General features: G+C 41.0%; 2 long non-coding RNA genes across 2 annotated transcripts; both read left to right on the plus strand.

Annotated features, from left to right (window-relative positions):
• The first annotated feature begins 9651 nt into the window (after positions 1 to 9651).
• On the plus strand, positions 9652 to 11933 carry LOC138962169 (uncharacterized). The gene is made up of 3 exons (XR_011454439.1): positions 9652 to 11015; positions 11318 to 11575; positions 11914 to 11933. It is a non-coding gene; the product is annotated as an uncharacterized lncRNA (long non-coding RNA).
• A 2179-nt stretch (positions 11934 to 14112) lies between these two features.
• LOC138965247 (uncharacterized) lies at positions 14113 to 19595 on the plus strand. The gene is made up of 3 exons (XR_011455380.1): positions 14113 to 14692; positions 16516 to 16580; positions 16846 to 19595. It is a non-coding gene; the product is annotated as an uncharacterized lncRNA (long non-coding RNA).
• Positions 19596 to 24274: the final 4679 nt, after the last annotated feature.

Here is a 24274-nt window from a genome sequence, read left to right on the forward strand (position 1 = left end):
CAGTTGTACCTATGGCTATGTACTGGTGGTTGATTTTCCATGTATATCCTCTCAGTGATTGAGGCTTATATGAGGCTCAGTCAGTGATTATAGATTTCACTGTTCCTTTAACGGGTTTATTCCGTATTCTTCTTCTTCTTCCATTTAACGCCCAGGGTCAACATTCTGACTATTTATTAGTGGCGCATAGAGACTTAACTCTTTCAACACGTCCACCCTATGACATGACTATACACTCAGAACGCATGCGCCAAAGCATATAAATAGCCTGCTGACAACCAAAATTGGGACATTTTGAAAAAAATATTGTATTTTGAAAAAAATATTGTAAAAAAACTAGTACATGTGGGGATTTACTTTTTGCACACAATTAAAGAAAGATTTTTCATTGTTTCAGAAATGTACTTTGTATTTGTCAAAAGGCTTGTTGTGTTTGTGTGGTATGCTATTGAAAATGTCAATAAATAGCCTGCTGACAACCAAAATTTGAAAATTTTGAAAAAAATATTGTATTTTGAAAAAAATATTGTAAAAAAACTAGTACATGTGGAGACTTACTTTTTGCACACAATTAAAGAAAGATCTTTCATTGTTTCAGAAATGTACTTTGTATTTGTCAAAAGGCTTGTTGTGTTTGTGTGGTATGCTATTGAAAATGTCAACAATTTAAATAAAAAAAAGTCCAGAGGCACCACATAAATACTACAGACATGTTTGAAAATATGCACAAAATGTTGTTAGTGAATACTCAAAAAAGAATTTACTAACCTGAATGATACAATGAGATGACTGGGTGATGACTATGATGAATATATCCATGTAGAAGAAAAGAAACACTTGCTGTCACAGTATTTACAGTGCCACAGAGCACAGCTCAACGCAAAACGCCACACCACATTCCAGGCACCAGAATCGAGTCCCATTGCGTTGGGTTTTATCCATAGAAGAAAAGAAACACTTGCTGTCACAGTATTTACAGTTTTTGTATAAATGACTTGTTTAGAACTCGGTTTATGCACGGAGAACATCCTTCTTTGTGTGCCACACTTCGAAGCACGGATCAACACAAAGCGCCACAGCCATGTGGCCACAGCCGGAACATTCCCGGCACCAGAATCGCGTCCGTCCGCTTGCATTGGGTTTTGGCCAAAGTAGCATTGACACCTCGAGCTCTTGATTTGGCTAATAGCTCATTCACCCTCATCACTCACTTATCCATCTATCACAACACCACTGTTTCATGCACACACAGTCACTACCTTCCTTCTGCACGCCGCTTCGCTTCGCAACAACACTGACAACTCGCGACATTTTGGAATCCTAAATATGAAACTAAGGCATGGGTTGGTCCCGTCAATGACCTGTAGTATCCAAACTAACCAATGAAATCAACTGTTCTGGGAGTTATTTGTCGCGTATGGTAATGCAGCCGACCTCTGAACCTATGACGTGGGTTTTCGTATGGAAAATCCCCAGCGTGGTATTTTCCACTTCCAACGCTACTATTAAGGCGGTGTGAGGCGAAGCGACTCACGCACCTTACGCACGGATTCTGGCGGCGTGCTGACAACGGCATGATCAGTGAACGCTTGTATTCGGGCGGCGCGTCGCGAAAAAGTTAATGCCCTGTGAGATGGAATTTTTTTTTAACTTTATTCCAAGTCCCACGGGTATTTGATGGACACTTTTTATCTATGCCTATACAACTTTGCCAGGAAAGACCCTTTTGTCAATCGTGGGATCTTTAACGTGCACACCCCAATGTAGTGTACACAAAGGGACCTCGGTTTTTCGTCTCATCCGAAAGACTAGCACTATTTTTGGAATTATCTGTACTAATGGTACAGGTGAATGTGGGGAGTGAAGTAGACTAGTTGTTTGTTCAACCCATCCCGTTATTTTGTTTCTCCAAACAAGGAATGAAGGATTGAATCATTTGTGATTTGTGTATGATTTGTGGTGGAATTTCCTCCATGGTGAGTACTAGGATGTACTGTACTGAATGTTGGGTTATATTTTCCCCGTATGTGTACTATGCGTACAGGTTAATTGGAGGGAACATGTAGTGGTTGTTTGTTTACATCAGATGGTTTCGTCCTCCATTGATGCAGGCATAGTCCAACTCGCCAAACTGCAATGCTTCGTTGAAAGTCTTTCTACTGTCAAATCTGCTTCGCTGTGAAGTCCGCTATCCATGACTAAAGTAAACGGGCCTGCATACGGGTAGAAACGCACAACCACTACTAATGAACTGTTGAACACGTCTGTCCTCACTCGACCCACGCTTTAAAATGGCCGCCCAAACCGGAAGTAGAGCGCGGCCCTGGCGGGGAAATGCTTTGTGGCATAATCAAAGCAAAGAAGGGAAAAGTTACGGGCGGCGTAAGTGTAGCCACTGCGTTTTAAATTTATGAACGTAGGTGATAGTACTAGTTTATACTTTTGTGATTTAAAATGCGTGTGATATTTATTTGTTGCAGCATCTAAGTACTATTACAAAGTACGTTGGGAAGGTTACTCTCCAGCAGATGACACCTGGGAGTGGGAACCAAGAAAACACTTGCCCCAACATATCTATCGAGCATTTGATGAAGTAAGTACCAAGTAGAATCATGGCTGCATAGGAATTATGGGAGGAGGGGTTTGTTTTCATTTTCGTTCTGGTTATTTTCATTTTCGTTCTGGTTATTTTCTACATGAGTGTTAAAAGTCAGTCAGTCAACCATTTTGTCCAGATTGTACGCAAACTCACAAGGAACTTATCGAGTTGATCGACTTAATCACTTAGTGGCATTAGCCCCCCCCCCCTCCATACACACACACAAATAAATTGGATTAGGGTAACATGACCCCTAAAAATGGAGTTGTTAGGTTGGTTGGAGTTAAAGAAAAAAGAAGAAAACTTAGTTGAAGATTTTGACTGCATTGTATTGCGACGTGGAGTGAGGTTACTATTATGATTGTTTACTTCTCTTAGTCTTATTCTCAATCTCAGTAAATATCCCTGTGGGGGTGTAATATTTCCTGGAGGTAGAGTTCCTGTGGGAACATTCCCCGTATACGCTAATACAGGGAATGCGGCAAGAGCATTTCAGTCTGATAGTGATATCGCGCCAAACACGCGACTGACTCAAAGTCAAAGTCAAACCAATTTGAATCAGTTCAGCATTACATCTAGGAACAAGAACAAGAACAAGAACAAAAACAAATGTTTATTGTCCTCAAACCAAAAAGGTTATTGACACATTGCTATGAATTCTAAAGCATTCTGCGACAAACCTTCCGAGACATATTTGAACATCTTTGTCCATAAATATTTCACTTGGTTTATAATTTATAATGGTCTAGGATGTGCCAACTGCCATAGTGACTTACTGACTACACTACAGTGTGTGCCTAACACTCTTCTGACAGTAATTTTACGCTTCAAATCCCTCTGTGTGTGCCAGTGCCGTATGTATGCAATAGAAAATACCCAGCATGCCTCCCCCGAAATCGGCGTATGGCGGTATGCTGCCTGAATGGCGGGGTAAAAACGCAAACAAATCCACTTGTGCTAAAAACATGGGTGAACGTGGGTTTCTAAGCCCAAGAACGAAGAAGAAGAGAAGTATGGTGTGGAAAATAAGCCAAAAGCTTTATTACATTTTTCAAACTTTTTTCTTCTGCTTTGTTGTTAGAATTAGAAATGGAAAAAGTTTAAGGGTCGCAGAAAATAAATGAAATTTAAGTTGAGGAGTTTAGTTACAGGTCCCAAGACCGATCCCACTTTATTTTGAGTCCACTGGCCTAGTCCACCTTTCTTGTCATGATAGATTCGCTATCAAGGGTCAAGGCCACTTCTCAAAAGGGACGCTACAACACTGACAAGTTGTTTCATCGAAGGGGAGATTCGACTTGGTTCGAAGGAATAAGTACTGAATTTGATGTTTTTATGTGGTCAAGTTATACCTTGTAAGGTGTAGGGGTGACTGACACAATTGTTTGGGGAAAAACTGTGGTTGCAGTGTAGTTAGCGCTGTGCATAACTCCAGGTCTTCGTTCCGAAAACAATGGCTAGATCAGCGGAATCTGGGTCATCCTGCAAGTGTGGAAATATCATGGTGTACAGTCATTCGTTTGTGCGAAGACTTAGCGAGTTCGCTGAGAGGGATGGTCTAGTGGATAATCACTTTGGATTTTAGCAATGCATGTGCAAGGTGGCCATGTAGGGGGTCGGAGGCTGGAAGATAACACATCTTTTTGAGGCTGCCGACCATATCATGATCAGTCACTCGACTGAGTTGTTGATTTTGTTGAGGGCGGTCGGTCATAGACTTGGAGCATTTCTGTGTGCTATGGAGTCACATCCGGTGTGTGTGCTGATGACATGAGACCAGGTATTACCGATAAGTAAAGCTTTCTGTGCAGGCAGCCTCAGATCAGTGCAGCGAGCAAGAGCACTGTATACATGCTCGAGACGCGCGGACAGCGTGACCTGTTGGTTGGAGGCAGACAGTCTCCAGCGCGGCTATTTTTAGCCGCGCTGTGTTTGCTGGAGATTTTTGCAGAAGCACGGGCCGACGATCAGCGACCTACTTTCAGATAGGTTACACGTTGAAGGCTCCGACTTCTTGGGTGGTACTTATGCGTGGCGGCTGTTTGTAGCCAGGGCCACGCGACACCTGATATTTTGTGTTGCGTTGCAGGGGGGATGGACGCAAGCTTTAAAATGGCAGTCTACCAATCCAATAAGTATAATTATGTTTTTTAAATATTTTAACAAACTTCCGACATGTAACATTCCAATGTTGATAACATGCCAATGTTGATAATGAATCTTCGGCCGGTGTCTTCACGGCACCGGTTGGTTGAAAGCGCCGCAAAGCAAAGCCCACGATTGGGCCTCAGAATTTCGCGGCGAGGGGCTGGCCCGCTGTCGTCAGCGCGCTACGTCACAGACATTCCCCTAAAGTAGCGCCTATGATTGGTCAGGAACTAGCTATCGCTCTGTAGTGTATGAATGTACTGTGTTGTACGTCTTGTTTTATTCATGTACCTCTTTTTATCTTCAGGCAAGCCAGTCATATGTATATTATTATTATGTATATTATAAACATTCAGTTTTTAAACTGCTGCGGCAGAACAGATGCTTTTGCAATCTGAACGTTTTTAAAACCAGTGGCTCTGATTTGATCACGTTTAAAAAAATCTATTGGATCGAATAAAAATTGAACTCTTTTATACCCCCTTACCCTCTGACACAGTATAGGCACAGCAACAATATTGACCCCGGGCGTTACTGGTACATGCCCAATATCGAATTCTTAACAATTTTATCAACGTAACTTTTAACTTTTACAGTCCCTCTCCCGTCATCCTCCCGGCCCCACCCCCACACACGCAACTTTTTCCTGGCATATAACCACGTTAAAATAAATAGGGTTGGTCAGATTACCCTAATCCAACCTACTTGAACGCTCTTTTTTTGCATCTCAGCTTGTGTGTAAGTGCATGCAACAGTTGTCACAAAATGTATGGAAACATGTGGTGGTGATGCAGAAATATATTACACAAAGATATTAGAGTATAAAACTTGATTACAAAGGGGCATCAATCATTGCTTACATTCATTTTTATAATAAGAACACTTGTTTGTGTGTGTGTGGTACAGAAGCTTGCCTGTGAATCCAAGAAGGCAGAGGCAACTCACTCGTCTGTCGCTACAGCCAGTACAGGTAACATTGATTATTTGGGTGATCACACTATCTTGATTATAACTGTGTTATTAATATGACTGTCATACTCTTATGAGTCATAATGGTTTGAAGCTATTGTGAGCATTATATCCTTGAGAAAAGCTAAATTATATTGGCACTGACCATCTTGATTTAAACCACTGTAAACCAAGCACAGATCCCCCTATGGTCACTATGTCGCGTTACGGCTTGAGCTGAAACTTTTACAAAGATCTTTGATGTTACACTGTTGCTAGATTTGTTTGCCAGTGCTTCAAGTTGAGGGTATTTGTTTTGCAGAGGTTTGCAGCTTGTTTATCGGCCAGCTGAACAACACGACATCAGAGGGTGATGTCAAGTGCAAGGAGGTGCGCAAGGTGGAGAACAAGACGTTCTGCTACGTCAACCTTGCTGGCGTTGATGACCTCGACAAAGCTATCGGCCTCTCCGGTGGTGACATTGATGGTGCCACGGCCACCATTGAGAAGGCCCGACCCAAGAATAACACTTCCAACGCGAGACCACCAAACACACCGCATGGTGGTAAGGACTCATCGGGTAAGAAGTTTAACTTGTCGTCATGCGTTGGATACTTTTTTGAAGCATGGTACTAGAATAATAATAAATCTGATTTGACTATATTGTGATGAAAACATGACTCCATGGATATCGTCTGTTTAAAGTCACAACCACACATCTCAATTTTAGCCATTTTGAGTAATGCTCGATTGAAATGTTCAGCCACACTCCAAAATTCCAGTTTTTCAAATAAATACACAGATTCCGCACATTGGTAGATATTTATGCATTTGTATTACTGATACAGTTTTTTTTGCTGAAAATGTGTACAAGAAAAATACACAATATACATTTAAAACTTATATTTGGTTCTGATTCTGAGAAGACAGCATGAACAATGAGTTGCTGTTATGCCACAAGCAAACACCTCCCCGTTGTGGGGTTGTGCCTTTTCTGTGAGCACCCAGCTGAGATCGGGCTGTTAGTGTTATGCCACAAGCAAACACCTCCCCATTGTAGGGTTGTGGCTTTTCTGTGAGCACCCAGCTGAGATCAGGCAGTCAGGCCACAAGCATCGATCTCCCCGTTGTAGGGTTGTGGCTTTCAGAATTTTACCTCACTGTTAAACTGGTTTCTGGTCAATAAGCTACTAGTGTAGAGAAATATGACTGTGGTTTAAGCAGAATACTGATTAATTTGGGGTGGTAACAACAACAACAACATTACAATGAGTCGATGTGGGCTTTATATTTCATTTCCACGGACTGTCATTAACAGAGTCAGAACCTAACACGAGACAGTTGCAGGGTTATGGTTGCAAACTTTACTTTGATTATTATTGTTTAGTTCTCTTAGTCTTATTCTCAATCTCAGTAAATATCCCTGTGGGGGTGTAATTATTCCTTGTGCATTCCCTGGAGGTTGAGTTCCTGTGGGAACATTCCCCGTATACGCTAATACAGGGAATGCGGCAAGAGCATTTCAGTCTGATAGTGATATCGCGCCAAACACGCGACTGACTCAAAGTCAAAGTCAAACCAATTTGAATCAGTTCAGCATTACATCTAGGATGTGCCAACTGCCATAGTGACTTACTGACTACACTACAGTGTGTGCCTAACATTCTTCTGACAGTAATTTTACGCTTCAAATCCCTCTGTGTGTGCCAGTGCCGTATGTATGCAATAGAAAATAACCAGCATGCCTCCCCTGAAATCGGCGTATGACGGTATGCTGCCTGAATGGCGGGGTAAAACCGGTCATAAACAAACAAATCCACTTGTGCTAAAAACATGGGTGAACGTGGGTTTCTAAGCCCAAGAACGAAGAAGAAGAGAAGTATGGTGTGGAAAATGAGCCAAAAGCTTTATTACATTTTTCAAACTTTTTTCTTCTGCTTTGTTGTTAGAATTAGAAATGGAAAAAGTTTAAGGGTCGCAGAAAATAAATGAAATTTAAGTTGAGGAGTTTAGTTACAGGTCCCAAGACCGATCCCACTTTATTTTGAGTCCACTGGCCTAGTCCACCTTTCTTGTCATGATAGATTCGCTATCAAGGGTCAAGGCCACTTCTCAAAAGGGACGCTACAACACTGACAAGTTGTTTCATCGAAGGGGAGATTCGACTTGGTTCGAAGGAATAAGTACTGAATTTGATGTTTTTATGTGGTCAAGTTATACCTCGTAAGGTGTAGGGGTGACTGACACAATTGTTTGGGGAAAAACTGTGGTTGCAGTGTAGTTAGCGCTGTGCATAACTCCAGGTCTTCGTTCCGAAAACAATGGCTAGATCAGCGGAATCTGGGTCATCCTGCAAGTGTGGAAATATCATGGTGTACAGTCATTCGTTTGTGCGAAGACTTAGCGAGTTCGCTGAGAGGGATGGTCTAGTGGATAATCACTTTGGATTTTAGCAATGCATGTGCAAGGTGTCCATGTAGGGGGTCGGAGGCTGGAAGATAACACATCTTTTTGAGGCTGCCGACCATATCATGATCAGTCACTCGACTGAGTTGTTGATTTTGTTGAGGGCGGTCGGTCATAGACTCAGAGCATGTGTGTGTGCTATGGAGCCAAAGCCGGGTGTGTGCTGATGACATGAGACCAGGTAGCAGCTGTAAGAACATTCAGGGCGGTCAGTCATGGATGATAAACTAAGACCATGTGTGGTTGCTTATGACTAGTAGAGTTAATGGAGACAAATCTACCAATAAATTACATCTGACATTGACTATTACAGGGAGAAAGCAGTTGGCAGCGGTGCAAAATTTTTGGATTTGGTGAACATTTTTAATTCTGTGGTGTGTTTTTTTACGATGTTACAAGCATTGGTTTTTGGTCATTCCATTTGCAGACGTTTGCGGGAATACATTGAGTCGGGATGCGATCCTCGCATGCGTCCTGATTTCAAACTTGATAGCCAAATGTACGTTAACATTGTTGGCAGGGAAGGCTTACGCCTCCAGCAATTGGTTGCGAAAAAATGGCGCCGGATCCAACTACTTACGACAGATGTTTCGCACTAGACCTGACATTGTGATCTTACAACTTGGGGGGAATAATTTCAGGTTTTCAGAACCTATGGATGCTGAGGAGTTTGCCTTGTGGCGCCGGATCCAACTACTTACGACAGATGTTTCGCACTAGACCTGACGTTGTGATCTTACAACTTGGGGGGGGGGAATGATTGCAGGTTTTCAAAAACTATGGATGCTGAGGAGTTGCCTTGACGATGCTGGCATTCGCAAGTTGTGGTTGGTGGCAGTCTCCCTTGCTTCTTGCCAACCGCCGATTACAGAGGATTGCGGGGCTTATCGGCCACAATAGAGCAAGTTCTATCACGCCTGGGGTCAAGATATTAACGCCAGGCTGGCAGAACACAGTGCTGACTTGCATGACGTTACGGTTTGGTGCCATGACAAAATTTCAATTTCAGGAGGAGAAAAGAGGCTTGTTTGCGGCCGACGGCGTACATTTGTCTCAACAGGGCAGTTACCTAATGTACGAATCGCTACAGGGCTGGGACTTCTGGGGTGGGACTTGCGCGTGGCGGCTATTTTTAGCCAGGGCCACACTACACCTGATATTTTGTGTTGCGTTGCAGGGGGGGGATGGACGCTTAGTGGCGTCTGAAGCCAGCGGTCATCGGGTGCCTGTGGTCGAGCATTACGTTACCGTTTGGTGCTATGACAAAGTTTCAATTTCAGGAGGAGAAAAGAGGCTTGTTTGCGGCTGACGGCGTACATTTGTCTCAACAGGTCAGTTACCTAATGTATAAATGGCTATGGGGCGCTCTGATCGCGGCCAGCAAACGCTGGGGGGGGGGGGGGGGGGGGGGAAGAGGGGGGGGGGGGGGGAGCGGGCTATCGGCGCTGCTAAGTAAAGCTTTCTGTGCAGGCAGCCTCAGTGCAGCGAGCAAGAGCACTGTATACATGCTCGAGACGCGCGGACAGCGTGACCTGTTGGTTGGAGGCAGACAGTCTCCAGCGCGGCTATTTTTAGCCGCGCTGTGTTTGCAGGAGATTTTTGCAGAAGCACGGGCCGACGATCAGCGACCTACTTTCAGATAGGTTACACGTTGAAGGCTCCGACTTCTTGGGTGGTACTTACGCGTGGCGGCTATTTGTAGCCAGGGCCACGCGACACCTGATATTTTGTGTTGCGTTGCAGGGGGGATGGACGCAGGCTTTAAAATGGCAGTCTACCAATCCAATAAGTATAATTATGTTTTTTAAATATTTTAACAAACTTCCGACATGTAACATTCCAATGTTGATAACATGCCAATGTTGATAATGAATCTTCGGCCGGTGTCTTCACGGCACCGGTTGGTTGAAAGCGCCGCAAAGCAAAGCCCACGATTGGGCCTCAGAATTTCGCGGCGAGGGGCTGGCCCGCTGTCGTCAGCGCGCTACGTCACAGACATTCCCCTAAAGTAGCGCCTATGATTGGTCAGGAACTAGCTATCGCTCTGTAGTGTATGAATGTACTGTGTTGTACGTCTTGTTTTATTCATGTACCTCTTTTTATCTTCAGGCAAGCCAGTCATATGTATATTATTATTATGTATATTATAAACATTCAGTTTTTAAACTGCTGCGGCAGAACAGATGCTTTTGCAATCTGAACTTTTTTAAAACCAGTGGCTCTGATTTGATCACTTTTAAAAAAATCTATTGGATCGAATAAAAATTGAACTCTTTTATACCCCCTTACCCTCTGACACAGTATAGGCACAGCAACAATATTGACCCCGGGCGTTACTGGTACGTGCCCAATATCGAATTCTTAACAATTTTATCAACGTAACTTTTAACTTTTACAGTCCCTCTCCCGTCATCCTCCCGGCCCCACCCCCACACACGCAACTTTTTCCTGGCATATAACCACGTTAAAATAAATAGGGTTGGTCAGATTACCCTAATCCAACCTACTTGAACACTCTTTTTTTTGCATCTCAGCTTGTGTGTAAGTGCATGCAACAGTTGTCACAAAATGTATGGAAACATGTGGTGGTGATGCAGAAATATATTACACAAAGATATTAGAGTATAAAACTTGATTACAAAGGGAACGTCCATGTTCATGGCATCCTCCAGATTCCGAGTCTGACACAACCGTCGTACGAAGAAGAAGAAGAAGATTACAAAGGGGCATCAATCATTGCTTACATTCATTTTTATAATAAGAACACTTGTTTTTGTGTGTGTGGTACAGAAGCTTGCCTGTGAATCCAAGAAGGCAGAGGCAACTGACTCATCTGTCGCTACAGCCAGTACAGGTAACATTGATTATTTGGGTGATCACACTATCTTGATTATAACTGTGTTATTAATATGACTGTCATACTCTTATGAGTCATAATGGTTTGAAGCTGTTGTGAGCATAATGTATCCTTGAGAAAAACTAAATTATATTGGCACTGACCATCTTGATTTAAACCACTGTAAACCAAGCACAGATCCCCCTATGGTCACTATGTCGCGTTACGGCTTGAGCCGAAACTTTTACAAAGATCTTTGATGTTACACCGTTGCTAGATTTGTCTGCCAGTGCTTCAAGTTGAGGGTATTTGTTTTGCAGAGGTTTGCAGCTTGTTTATCGGCCAGCTGAACAACACGACATCAGAGGGTGATGTCAAGTGCAAGGAGGTGCGCAAGGTGGAGAACAAGACGTTCTGCTACGTCAACCTTGCTGGCGTTGATGACCTCGACAAAGCTATCGGCCTCTCCGGTGGTGACATTGATGGTGCCACGGCCACCATTGAGAAGGCCCGACCCAAGAATAACACTTCCAACGCGAGACCACCAAACACACCGCAGGGTGGTAAAGACTCATCGGGTAAGAAGTTTAACTTGTCGTCATGCGTTGGATACTTTTTTGAAGCATGGTACTAGAATAATAATAATCTGATTTGACTATATTGTGATGAAAACATGATTCCATAGATAATTATGATGAAAAAAGCCTATGAAGCCCCCGAACCCCAATAAATTTCAGCTGATATTTTTAAAAGCCAATTCCCATGCCTGAACTTGCATAGTGTTTCATAATTTACTACTTAGTTTGATTCACTAAACGAGTGGTTGACCTCAAAGGCCAAAGGCTGTTTCATTGAGGATAGATGTATAACAAAACTTGGCATCAAATTTAATGTTTAATAACCTGGCTTGTTCCAGTGATGGACATGGACACGGACACTGAAGACTCAGGTAAGAATATCAGCCTGGAAGCCTTTAGTTAGGCTGAAGTAGTTATCATCTCTCTGTCACTCTCTCTCCCTATGCTTGAATTTGAGTATGAAGCTCCTTCGGTCATGAACAATTATTGTTTTAGGTTTAAAGTTGGGGGGTAATGATGTGGAGGAGATATGAGACCGTTTATAATGGGAATTGCTGCTTATAACCTCTGACCTTGCTTATAGAATTACTTTATTTCCCCCCTAGTTGTTGCCATGGGCCGGTATGTATGAGTCGCGGATAGATAGTTTAGCACCATGATAAACCATACTGGTGCTAAACATTTTAAGTCTATTTGCAGCTAGTAAGTATAGCGCGGAGATAAACTATCCCGGTGCTTAACCCTCTCGTCCAGTTTTGCACATAACGGCCATTGAATTTTTTTCATTGGGTTAGATCTGCTTTTTTGACTCACCTGACAAATTGGCCGGCTGGAAACTTTTAGGGTTTCATGATCTCATGAAGAGAGGTATGCCAAGTTTGGTTGACCCTTGTCAAATTTTGGGGTCACAGCTGTTCATGTTCGTTACATAAAAACTTAACTGGAAAGGTTATTTCGGATGTTTTTGAAGTTAGAACTGTGATACTATGTACACTTTTAGGGTTTGATAAATTCCATACTTGAACTTGAAGTAACGTTTGATTGACCCTCATCATGTTTGATTCATGATAAATTAAATTTGAAGTTATCTCAGGCGTTTTTGAAGCTAGTGCTTTGGTTCTTCGAACACTTAAGGGTTTAATAATCTACCGACATGACCATTGTTTGGTTGACCCTCGTCACATTTTTGGGTCACAGCGGGTCATGCTCTTAAAAGTTCATGGGTGCAACTCTGCCGGCTACACGCCGGCAGCCGGTTTTTGGTTTCATCGGCTGGCCGGCAGTGCCGGTTTTTGAAAAGTTGACGAGCATAATAAAAAAAAAACGCGTTAAAATCGGTCAATTTTAGGATGAATAGTATGGTTTACTTTGTATGGTTTTGTTCCAGGAGAGGGTTTTTTTGGCATTTTAAATACTAAAAAAGCTTCAGCTTCTTGGGGGCTTCGCCCTCCAGACCCCCCCCCCCCCCCCCCCCCCCCAACGGGGCGCTGCCCCTGTACCCCAACTTTTGCAGGTTTTTGGAATTTTCCAGGTTGCACCCATGAAAGTTTTATGTTGATGTTTTCTCAGTTATTTTTTGTTGGGATGGGATGTTCCACTTCGTATATAATGTAATTTAGTGTCAGTGTAATGGGACATGACAAAGGGGAGTTGTATTAAGCATTATTTTGTTCTTCAATTGTTCTGTAAACCCAAACCGAGGCGGAGTGTGGCTTTAATATATTTCAATAACCAGGTCACAAGGAACTGACTATACATTTTGACATATTTGGTGCAGGCCAACATTTAATTTTTTTTATACCCGGAACAGATTAATTTTAAAGGTTATAATTCTTTGGCTGACATGTCACGTCTCCACAGAACATGAACACTACAGAACTTTGTCTTTTAAGCCCATTAATATTGAGTTTTAACTCAAAGTCGGTGAGCCATGGTGATCAATTTTTGAGTCACTTGAGAAAAAGTGACTCTATGTAATCGGTCAGTGTTAGTCTGTTCGGCCGGCCGGCCGTCCGTAGACACCACCTTAACGTTGGACTTTTCTCGGAAACTATCAAAGCGATCGGGCTCATATTTTGTTTAGTCGTGACCTCCAATGACCTCTACACTTTAACGATGGTTTCGTTGACCTTTGACCTTTTTCAAGGTCACAGGTCAGCGTCAAAGGAAAAATTAGACATTTTATATCTTTGACAAAGTTCATCGGATGTGATTGAAACTTTGTAGGATTATTCTTTACATCAAAGTATTTACATCTGTAGCCTTTTACGAACGTTATCAGAAAAACAAGGGAGATAACTAGCCTTTTCTGTTCGGCAACACACAACTTAACGTTGGGCTTTTCTCGGAAACTATAAAAGTGACCGGGCTCAAATTCTATGTGAACGTGACTCATTGTGTTGTGAATAGCAATTTCTTCCTGTCCATCTGATGCCTCATATAATATTCAGAACTGCGAAAGTGACTCGATCGAGCGTTTGCTCTTCTTGTTTTAACATATGATATAGCTTTTATGTTGATTGGTGTCTGGGTGGCCGAGTGGTAACGCACTTGCACTCGGAATCGAGAGGTTGCGTGTTCGACCCTGGGTCGGGCCGCTATTTTCTCCCCCCATTCCTAACCTAGGTGGTGGGTTCAAGTGCTTGTCTTTCGGATGAGACGAAAAACCGAGGTCCCGTGTACACTACATTGGGGTGTGCACGTTAAAGATCCCACGATTGACAAAAGGGTCTTTCCTGGCAAAATTGTATAGACATATATAAAAAAAATGTCCACCAAATACCCGTGTGACTTGGAATAATAGGCCGTGAAAAGTATATACTCGCCTAACACGCTTGAGATTTACTGGCCGATGTGAATGCGTGATATATTGTGTAAAAATTTCCATCTCACACGGCATATTGTAAACGCCATGAGCCTCCCTCTGGGAGGGTATGTGCGTAGAAATACTCACTAATAAATAATAAAAAAGATTGAGAATGTACAGACTCACAAATATAATCAGGGTCAAAGTCACAGTAAATTGAGAAAACAAGGTGCATCATTTGTATGTCAACAAAGATATATTAACTTTATGTCTACAGGAAATGGTGACCAGGACGAGACAGAGCTGACAAAGTAAGTTTGTTTACCTACTTACTGTGATGATAAATGAGCCTGGTGGTAAAAACCTTTTTTTCTTAGTGGGATTTATGTGGTTAGAGTGCCCCTTTTGCCTACCGTACTTTTGGGACAATAAGCCGCAACAGTTTTCTTGGAAATTGACCCCTGCGTCCCATTGAAGCAGCGGTCTCATCTTGTTAATCATACCACTATGTAAGCGCCTAGGGCTATATCTATGTAAGCGCCTATGTAAGCGCCTAGGGCTATATCTAGATTAGGCGCATAAAAATGATCATAATAATAATAATAATAATAATACCAGTCCGATCTGTGCAACGCGTGGCAGGGCTTCTTATTTTCTCCTATTTCATGTTATTTTGTGTTCCATAGGCGAGTGTTATTCCGAGCGTGTTCGATAATTTCACAGCGTGAACATAGCTCAGAACTGACCAATGAGATGTGATGCTGGCTTTGGTGACCTTGCCAGCATCACGTCTGATTGGTCAGTTATTTCGCCCGATGCAACTGTGTTACGCGCAGGTGGGACCACGCAGCTGATACTTATGCTATGAAATCACAATAAGGTGATATAAGCTGGTCGGAACAACGTATGAATAACAAAATGAGACCGCTGCTTGAACGGTAGTGCCTTTGTGTAACTACAGAAGAATAGAGCCACAAATACAACAAAAACATTATTTCCACTCTATACTTCCTTTATCTTGCGCCCTATTGTCTGGAAGCGCCTAATATGTGTTGTTTTTTTCATCTTATTTTTACCCCAAAAGTGGGGGTTGCACTGTTTACAATGAAGCGTCTTGTAGTCCTTTGAAAAAATCTCACTCTCAGAAATCGGTCAGGATGTCCCTCAGCGTTATGCGTTCAAACGAAAGTGTGTGTTTAGTATATGTGAAAGCTTGCGGTGCTTTGTGTCACGCGACTTACATTATGTGGACCCCTGACTCTCGCATTAGCTGATTAAGTTCTCACAAAACAAGAATTGTCCCTTTTACTTCCGCTGAATCTGGATCAGTGGGTCTGGACATGGATTACATGTTCTTCACTCTCTTATTGGCTGACGGAGTTCTCATCTGGCCAGAGTTGCCAGAGTTCACTTCCTGTATCCGTAATTGGGTCATGGAACAGCCCTGTGTTGCCTACACGCATCAGCTTTGGTCTCTTAAACTAAGTTAAAGTAAGCGAATCATTTTGAATGCTTAGCCTGAGCGGCCAATGAAAAAACGATTGCTTAATCACAGCATTGGATTGCTGCAGCTAGGCAACAAGTGGCAGACAATGACAAGAGCACAACTAAGCAACACGTACTAAGCTTTTACACAATGAATTCAATTTCTTTAATAGACAAAGACAACATTCATGATGACTTTCATTCTAAAGTTTCAAACACAAAACATTAACAGTTTGTTTGCGTATGTTTGTGAATAGAATGTGAATCGTCGAGTTTTAGAGACGTAGATCTAGATCTCACCGACACACCAGTACTAAGAAAAAACCAGAACATTATAGAGAAACAGGTGTGTATAGCAAATTGAAGCTGATCGGGTTTTCCAGTTATTAGTATTTAATTCATTGTATCACTCATGTTTTTCATTTGATTTAATGTCTGTCTACCTGTCTGTCTGTCTGGCTGTGGGTCTCTCTACATATCTGGCTGTTCTCTCCAATGTCCTCCCAGATCACAACAAGCCAAGCTCGCTTGTGAAATGAAGAAACCAGCCATCTCAGTCATTGTTTGTTTGTTTATTTGTTTGTCTGTTGATGCTCATAAAACGTGTTATGGACATATTTCAAACTGAACTTTAATCTTGTATTTCCAGATGGCGGTCATCTTCGGTTCTATTCCGGGTTTCAGCAAGACGATTGTCGGGGAATTTGTGCTAGAGTGAGTATTCATCAACACACTAGATCCCTTTATACAGACCTGCCACATAAACAGCTTGACATTTTAACACTCTTCAAGAAAGACATGTGTGTTTAACAGTTCATGAATTTGAATGTTGGTGTTTGATAACCAAAGAAATCAAAACAAAAGAAAACGCAAAACAAAAACACCCAACAACAACAACGTCACCACCACTAACAACAACTACCACCACCATCACAAACAACAACAACACAACCAACACCTGCTTTCTCTCTCTTTGCAGGAATGGGAGACTCAAAGCGAGCGTGACTTTAGTCCTCGACGGCAGTTCTCTCAAGGTTTCAGCTAACAAAGTAGGCGAAACCAATCTGGAGGAATTCCTGTTGAATTCCCTCAGGAACGCAGCCTTTCCCCAGTACAACACAAACATCACCATCAACTTAAATGGGACGGACCTGAACAACACTGCACATTTTCTACTCTCCACAGATTGAAACAAACAACTTAAGGTTGTTGATTTTCACTAGTTTTGATAAACACTATGCAAGTAATTTTTTTTCCTAGTTTACCTATGATTTCAGAGAACTTCAACAATCTTAGAGACTTGAGTGTGCTTACGTTGTGTATTGCTTTTGTCAAAGCTGCACACTGAAGATTTTTCTTGGAAAAGGACCTGAGGTGTTACTGTTAGTTACTCTTGTTTATGTTTCATAAAAGATGCTACAGTGTAACTGTGAAGTTTGCTTCACTTATCACTTGGAATACCCCCGTGGGCTAGGCCAAGGGGGAGTCCCATATTGGTTGGGACGAGAAAAAATTTACCCGGATGCTCCCCAGCATGTCATAAAAGGCGACTAACGGATTCTGTTTAAGACTCAAATCATAGGGTCTTAAAATCATAGGGTCTTAAAAGGGAGCGAGTCTTAAATCATAGGGTCATAAAAGGGAGCGAGTCTTAAATCATAAGGTCATAAAAGGGAGCAAGTCTTAAATCATAGGGTGTTTAATGGGGAGCGAGTCTTAAATCATAGGGTCTTAAAGGGAAGAGTCTTAAATCATAGGGTCTTAAAAGGGAGCGAGTCTTAAATCATAGGGTCTTTCATGGGGAGCAAGTCTTAAATCATAGGGTCTTAAAAGGGAGCGAGTCTTAAATCATAGGGTCTTTAATGGGGAGCGAGGAAAGTCTTAAATCATAGGGTCTTAAAAGGGAGGGAGTCTTAAATCAAAGGGTCTTAAAAGGAGCGATTCTCAATCATAGGGTTTTAAAAGGGAGCGAGTCTTAAATCATAGGGTCTTTAATGGGGAGCGAGTCTTAAATCATAGGGTCTTAAAGGGAAGTCTTAAATCATAGGGTCTTAAAAGGGAGGGAGTCTTAAATCATAGGGTCTTAAAAGGAGCGAGTCTTAAATCATAGGGCCTTAAAAGGGAGCGAGTCTTAAATCATCGGGTCTTAAAGGATCTTAAAAGGGAGCGAGTCTTAAATCATAGGGTTTTAAAAGGGAGCGAGTCTTAAATCATGGGGTCTTAAAAGGAGCAAGTCTTATATAGGGTCTTAAAGGAAAGTCTTAAATCATAGGGTCTTAAAAGGGAGTCTTAAATCAAAGGGTCTTAAAAGGAGCGATTCTCAATCATAGGGTTTTAAAAGGGAGCGAGTCTTAAATCATAGGGTCTTTAATGGGGAGCGAGTCTTAAATCATAGGGTCTTAAAGGGAAGTCTTAAATCTTAGGGTCTTAAAAGGGAGGGAGTCTTAAATCATAGGGTCTTAAAAGGGAGCGAGTCTTAAATCATTGGGTCATAAAAGGGAGCGAGTCTTAAATTATAGTGTCTTTTAATGGGGAGCGAGTCTTAAATCATAGGGTCTTAAAAGGGAGCGAGTCTTAAATCATAGGGTCTTAAAAGGGAGCGAGTCTTAAATCATAGGGTCATGAAAGGGAGCGAGTCTTAAATCATAGTGTCTTTAATGGGGAGCGAATCTTAAATCATAGGGTCTTAAAAGGGAGCGAGTCTTAAATCATAGGGTCTTAAAAGGGAGCGAGTCTTAAATCATAGGGTCTTTAATGGGGAGCGAGTCTTAAATCATTGGGTCTTAAAAGGGAGCGAGTCTTAAATCATAGGGTGTTAAAAGGGAGCGAGTCTTAAATCATAGGGTCTTAAAAGGAGCGAGTCTTATATCATAGGGTCTTAAAAGGGAGCGAGTCTTAAATCATAGGGTCTTAAAAGGGAGCGAGTCTTAAATCATAGGGTCATAAAAGGGAGCGAGTCTTAAATCATAGGGTCTTTAATGGGGAGCGAGTCTTAAATCATAGGGTCTTAAAAGGGAGCGAGTCTTAAATCATAGGGTCTTAAAAGGGAGCGAGTCTTAAATCATAGGGTCATAAAAGGGAGCGAGTCTTAAATCATAGGGTCTTTAATGGGGAGCGAGTCTTAAAACATAGGGTCTTTAATGGGGAGCGAGTCTTAAATCATAGGGTCTTAAAAGGGAGCGATTCTAAAGTCATAGGGTCTTAAAAGGGAGCGAGTCTTAAATCATAGGGTCTTAAAAGGGAGCGAGTCTTAAATCATAGGGTCTTAAAAGGGAGCGAGTCTTAAATCATAGGGTCTTAAAAGGGAGCGAGTCTTAAATCAAAGGGTCTTAAAAGGGAGTTTCTGGAAGTTTTCAGACAAAATCGCGATTGTAAGGGAGATAATTGTGGGTTCGATGTCAAAATAAAAGCTGACTCATGGTTCCTGTTTATTTCAGGTAAGAATTAACTTGGTGCGTAATTACACAACAGGTAAAAGATAAATGTAAGTACAAAATCGGAAATATATTTAGTTTGATAATCTAATTCAATAAAAAGCCTGATTTCTGTATTTTTAAAAAAAAAATTTCTTGTTCTTGTTTTGTTTACCCATGCATGTTTTTCCTTCTTTGAAAAGTAAGGTCATATATTGTACTACATTGCAAGCCCCTGGAGCAATTTTTTGATTAGTGCTTTTACCCCCCGCGGTTTAGGGGGAGTCCCATATTGGTTGGGACTAGAAAGAATTTACCCGATGCTACCCAGCATGTCGTAAGAGGCGACTAACGGTTCTGTTTCTTCTCTTCTTTTGTCTTATTTCTGCCTTACCAGTCCTTTCACCTATATTTCCTTCCAAGAAAACTCTCCCTACTATTCCCTGCAGTTTTCCAATTCTTTTCTTCACATGCGAAGCAAAAGTGAGTCTATGTACTCACCTGAGTCGTCCGCTGGACGTCCGGAAAACTTTAACGTTGGATATTTCTTGGACACTATTCAGTCTATCAGTACCAAATTTGGCAAGATGGTGTATGATGACAAGGCCCCAAAAAACATACATAGCATCTTGACCTTGCTTCAAGGTCAAGGTCGCAGGGGCCATAAATGTTGCCTAAAAAACAGCTATTTTTCACATATTTCCCATTTTCTCTGAAGTTTTTGAGATTCAATACCTCACCTATATATGATATATAGGGCAAATTAAGCCCCATCTTTTGATACCAGTTTGGTTTACCTTGCTTCAAGGTCAAGGTCACAGGAGCTGTTCAAAGTTGGATTGTATACATATTTTGAAGTGACCTTGACCCTGAAATATGGAAGATAACTGTTTCACACTTAAAAATTATGTGGGGCACATGTTATGCTTTCATCATGAGACACATTTGGTCACATATGATCAAGGTCAAGGTCACTTTGACCCTTATGAAATGTGACCAAAATAAGGTAGTGAACCACTAAAAGTGACCATATCTCATGGTAGAAAGAGCCAATAAGCACCATTGTACTTCCTATGTCTTGAATTACCACCTTTGTGTTGCATGACCTTGGATCACCTTGACCTTGGGTCAAGGTCACATGTATTTTGGTAGGAAAAATGTGTAAAGCATGTGAGTCGTATGGGCTTTGCCCTTCTTGTTTCACTTACCAAAAGTCTTCTTTTCCACATCCTTATTTCTCTGCACCCCGCATGTCATGTCGTATGAGGCGACTAACGGATTATGTTTCTCCTTAACCCTTGTTAAGTGTTTCTTGTATAGAATATAGTCAATGTTTGTAAAGATTTTAGTCAAGCAGTATGTAAGAAATGTTTAGTCCTTTGTACTGGAAACTTGCATTCTCCCAGTAAGGTCATATATTGTACTACGTTGCAAGCCCCTGGAGCAATTTTTTGATTAGTGCTTTTGTGAACAAGAAACACTTAACAAGTGGCTCTATCCCATCTCCCCCCTTTCCCCTATCCCATCTCCCCCTTTCCCTCGTCGCGATATAACCTTCGTGGTTGAAAACGACGTTAAACACCAAATAAAGAAAGATTAGTGCTTTTGTGAACAAGAAACAATTAACAAGTGACTCTATCCCATCTCCCCCCTTTCCCCTATCCCATCTCCCCCCTTTCCCCGTGGCGATCTAACCTTGAATGGTTGAAAACGACGTTAAACACCAAATAAAGAAAGAAAGACAGAGAACTTCAACAATCTTAGAGACTTGAGTGTGCTTGCGTTGTATACAGTGAAAACTGTCAAATACGGTCACTGGACTTAGCGGACACTCGCAGAATACGGACAGTCAGTCTCGGCACGGACTGCTTTACACTGTAAAACACCTGTACGTTGGCCACCTCGGCATTACGGAATTACAAATGTTTCTCTATTTAATCTAAACAGCTTCTGTTTTTCTTATAAATGTACATGTGCAGTACTCTCTCTCTCTCTCTCTCAACTTGACTTTGTCGCGTTTACTTGCACCTGTCTAATAAGGACACCTGCAGAATAAGGACACTTTTGTCTGGTCCCAAGGGTGTCCTTATTTGACAGGTTTTACTGTATTGCTTTTGTCAAAGCTGCACACTAAAGTTTTTTTCTTGGAAAAGGACCCTTTTTCTGATGTGTTAGTTACTCTTGTTTATGTTTCATAAAAGATGCTACAGTGTAACTCTAAAGTTTGCTTCACTTATCACTTTGTTGAATACATTTTTATTGCTTTGTGCCATCACAGAGACCTCTCTGTAAAATAACATATTTTGTACATTCTCTACTCTCCACAGATTGAAACAAAGAACCCAAGGTTGTTGATTTTCACTAGTTTTCATAAAAACTATGCAAGTAATTTTGTTTTTCCTAGTTTACCTATAATTTCAGAGAACTTCAACAATCTTAGAGACTTGAGTGTGCTTACGTTGTATATTGCTTTTGTCAAAGCTGCACACTAAAGTTTTTTTCTTGGAAAAGGACCCTTTTTCTGATGTGTTACTGTTAGTTACTCTTGTTTATGTTTCATAAAAGATGCTACAGTGTAACTTAAGATTGCTTCACTTATCGCTTTGAATAATTTGTATTGCTTTGTGCCATCACAGAGACCTCTCTGTAAAATAACATATTTTGCACATTCTCTACTCTCCACAGATTGAAATAAACAACCCAAGGTTGTTGATTTTCACTAGTTTTGATAAAAACTATGCAAGTAATTTTGTTTTTCCTAGTTTACCTATAATTTCAGAGAACTTCAACAATCTTAGAGACTTGAGTGTGCTTGCGTTGTGTATTGCTTTTGTGAAAGCTGCACACTAAAGTTTTTTTCTTGGAAAAGGACCCTTTTTCTGATGTGTTAGTTACTCTTGTTTATGTTCCATAAAACATGGTACAGTGTAACTTTGAAGTTTGCTTCACTTATCACTGAATAATTTGTATTGCTTTGTGCCATCACAGAGACCTCGCTGTAAAACAACATATTTTGTACATTCTCTACTCTCCACAGATAGAAACAAACAACCCAAGGTTGTTGATTTTCACTAGTTTTGATAAAAACTATGCAAGTAATTTTGTTTTTCCTAGTTTACCTATAATGTCAGAGAACTTCAACAATCTTAGAGACTTGAGTGTGCTTACGTTGTATATTGCTTTTGTCAAAGCTGCACACTAAAGTTTTTTTCTTGGAAAAGGACCCTTTTTCTGATGTGTTACTGTTAGTTACTCTTGTTTAGGAACAAATCTGCACCAAAGTGCGAACAGAAATTCGAAAAGTGTCTGTGTGCTAGAAATCAGATATCAGATGTCACTTGATTGAGATTTGAACTGTACAAGTCATTTCTTTGGATTGTATTTTGATGGTGCCTATTTTGCTTTCAACTAGAATTGTATGCAAAGCCTTTTGTCTCTGTTAAATTGAGTGTGCTTGCGGTGTGTATTGCATTTGTCAAAGTTGCACACTGAAATTTTTTTCTTGGAAAAGGACCCTTTTTCTGATGTGTTACTGTTAGTTACTCTTCTTTATGTTTCATAAAAGATGCCACAGTGTAACTTTGAAGTTTGCTTCACTTATCACTTTGAATAATTTGTATTGCTTTGTGCCATCACAGAGACCTCTCTGTAAAACAACATATTTTGTACATTCTCTACTCTCCACAGATTGAAACAAAGAACCCAAGGTTGTTGATTTTCACTAGTTTTGATTAAAACTATGCAAGTAATTTTGTTTTTCCTAGTTTACCTATAATTTCAGAGAACTTCAACAATCTTAGAGACTTGAGTGTGCTTACGTTGTGTATTGCTTTTGTCAAAGCTGCACACTAAAGTTTTTTTCTTGGAAAAGGACCCTTTTTCTGATGTGTTAGTTACTCTTGTTTATGTTTCATAAAACATGGTACAGTGTAACTTTGAAGTTTGCTTCACTTATCACTGAATAATTTTTATTGCTTTGTGCCATCACAGAGACCTCGCTGTAAAACAACATATTTTGTACATTCTCTACTCTCCACAGATTGAAACAAACAATCCAAGGTTGTTGATTTTCACTAGTTTTGATAAAAACTATGCAAGTAATTTTGTTTTTCCTAGTTTACCTATAATGTCAGAGAACTTCAACAATCTTAGAGACTTGAGTGTGCTTACGTTGTATATTGCTTTTGTCAAAGCTGCACACTAAAGTTTTTTTCTTGGAAAAGGACCCTTTTTCTGATGTGTTACTGTTAGTTACTCTTGTTTATGTTTCATAAAAGATGCTACAGTGTAACTTAAGATTGCTTCACTTATCGCTTTGAATAATTTGTATTGCTTTGTGCCATCACAGAGACCTCTCTGTAAAATAACATATTTTGTACATTCTCTACTCTCCACAGATTGAAATAAACAACCCAAGGTTGTTGATTTTCACTAGTTTTGATAAAAACTATGCAAGTAATTTTGTTTTTCCTAGTTTACCTATAATTTCAGAGAACTTCAACAATCTTAGAGACTTGAGTGTGCTTACGTTGTATATTGCTTTTGTCAAAGCTGCACACTAAAGTTTTTTTCTTGGAAAAGGACCCTTTTTCTGATGTGTTACTGTTAGTTACTCTTGTTTAGGAACAAATCTGCACCAAAGTGCGAACAGAAATTCGAAAAGTGTCTGTGTGCTAGAAATCAGATATCAGATGTCACTTGATTGAGATTTGAACTGTACAAGTCATTTCTTTGGATTGTATTTTGATGGTACAGGCAAATCCGGATAAGACGAAATTGAAGGGACCGAATTGTTATTGTGTCCTATCCGAAATTTCGACTTGGTCATAGTACAGTGGAACCCCTCTCTAGCGACCTTGAAAATGTTGACAAAAATCGGTCCTCATGGAGGGGGGTCCTTACAGAGGGAGGGGGCGGGGCCACAAAGAAAGTCACCTCAGATTTTCTTAAAAAAAGAAAACAGAGAAGTTTGAGTTGCTGACGACCGTTTCCTCA

This window comes from Littorina saxatilis, linkage group LG1 (assembly GCF_037325665.1).
Source record: "Littorina saxatilis isolate snail1 linkage group LG1, US_GU_Lsax_2.0, whole genome shotgun sequence".
Taxonomy (NCBI): domain Eukaryota; kingdom Metazoa; phylum Mollusca; class Gastropoda; order Littorinimorpha; family Littorinidae; genus Littorina; species Littorina saxatilis.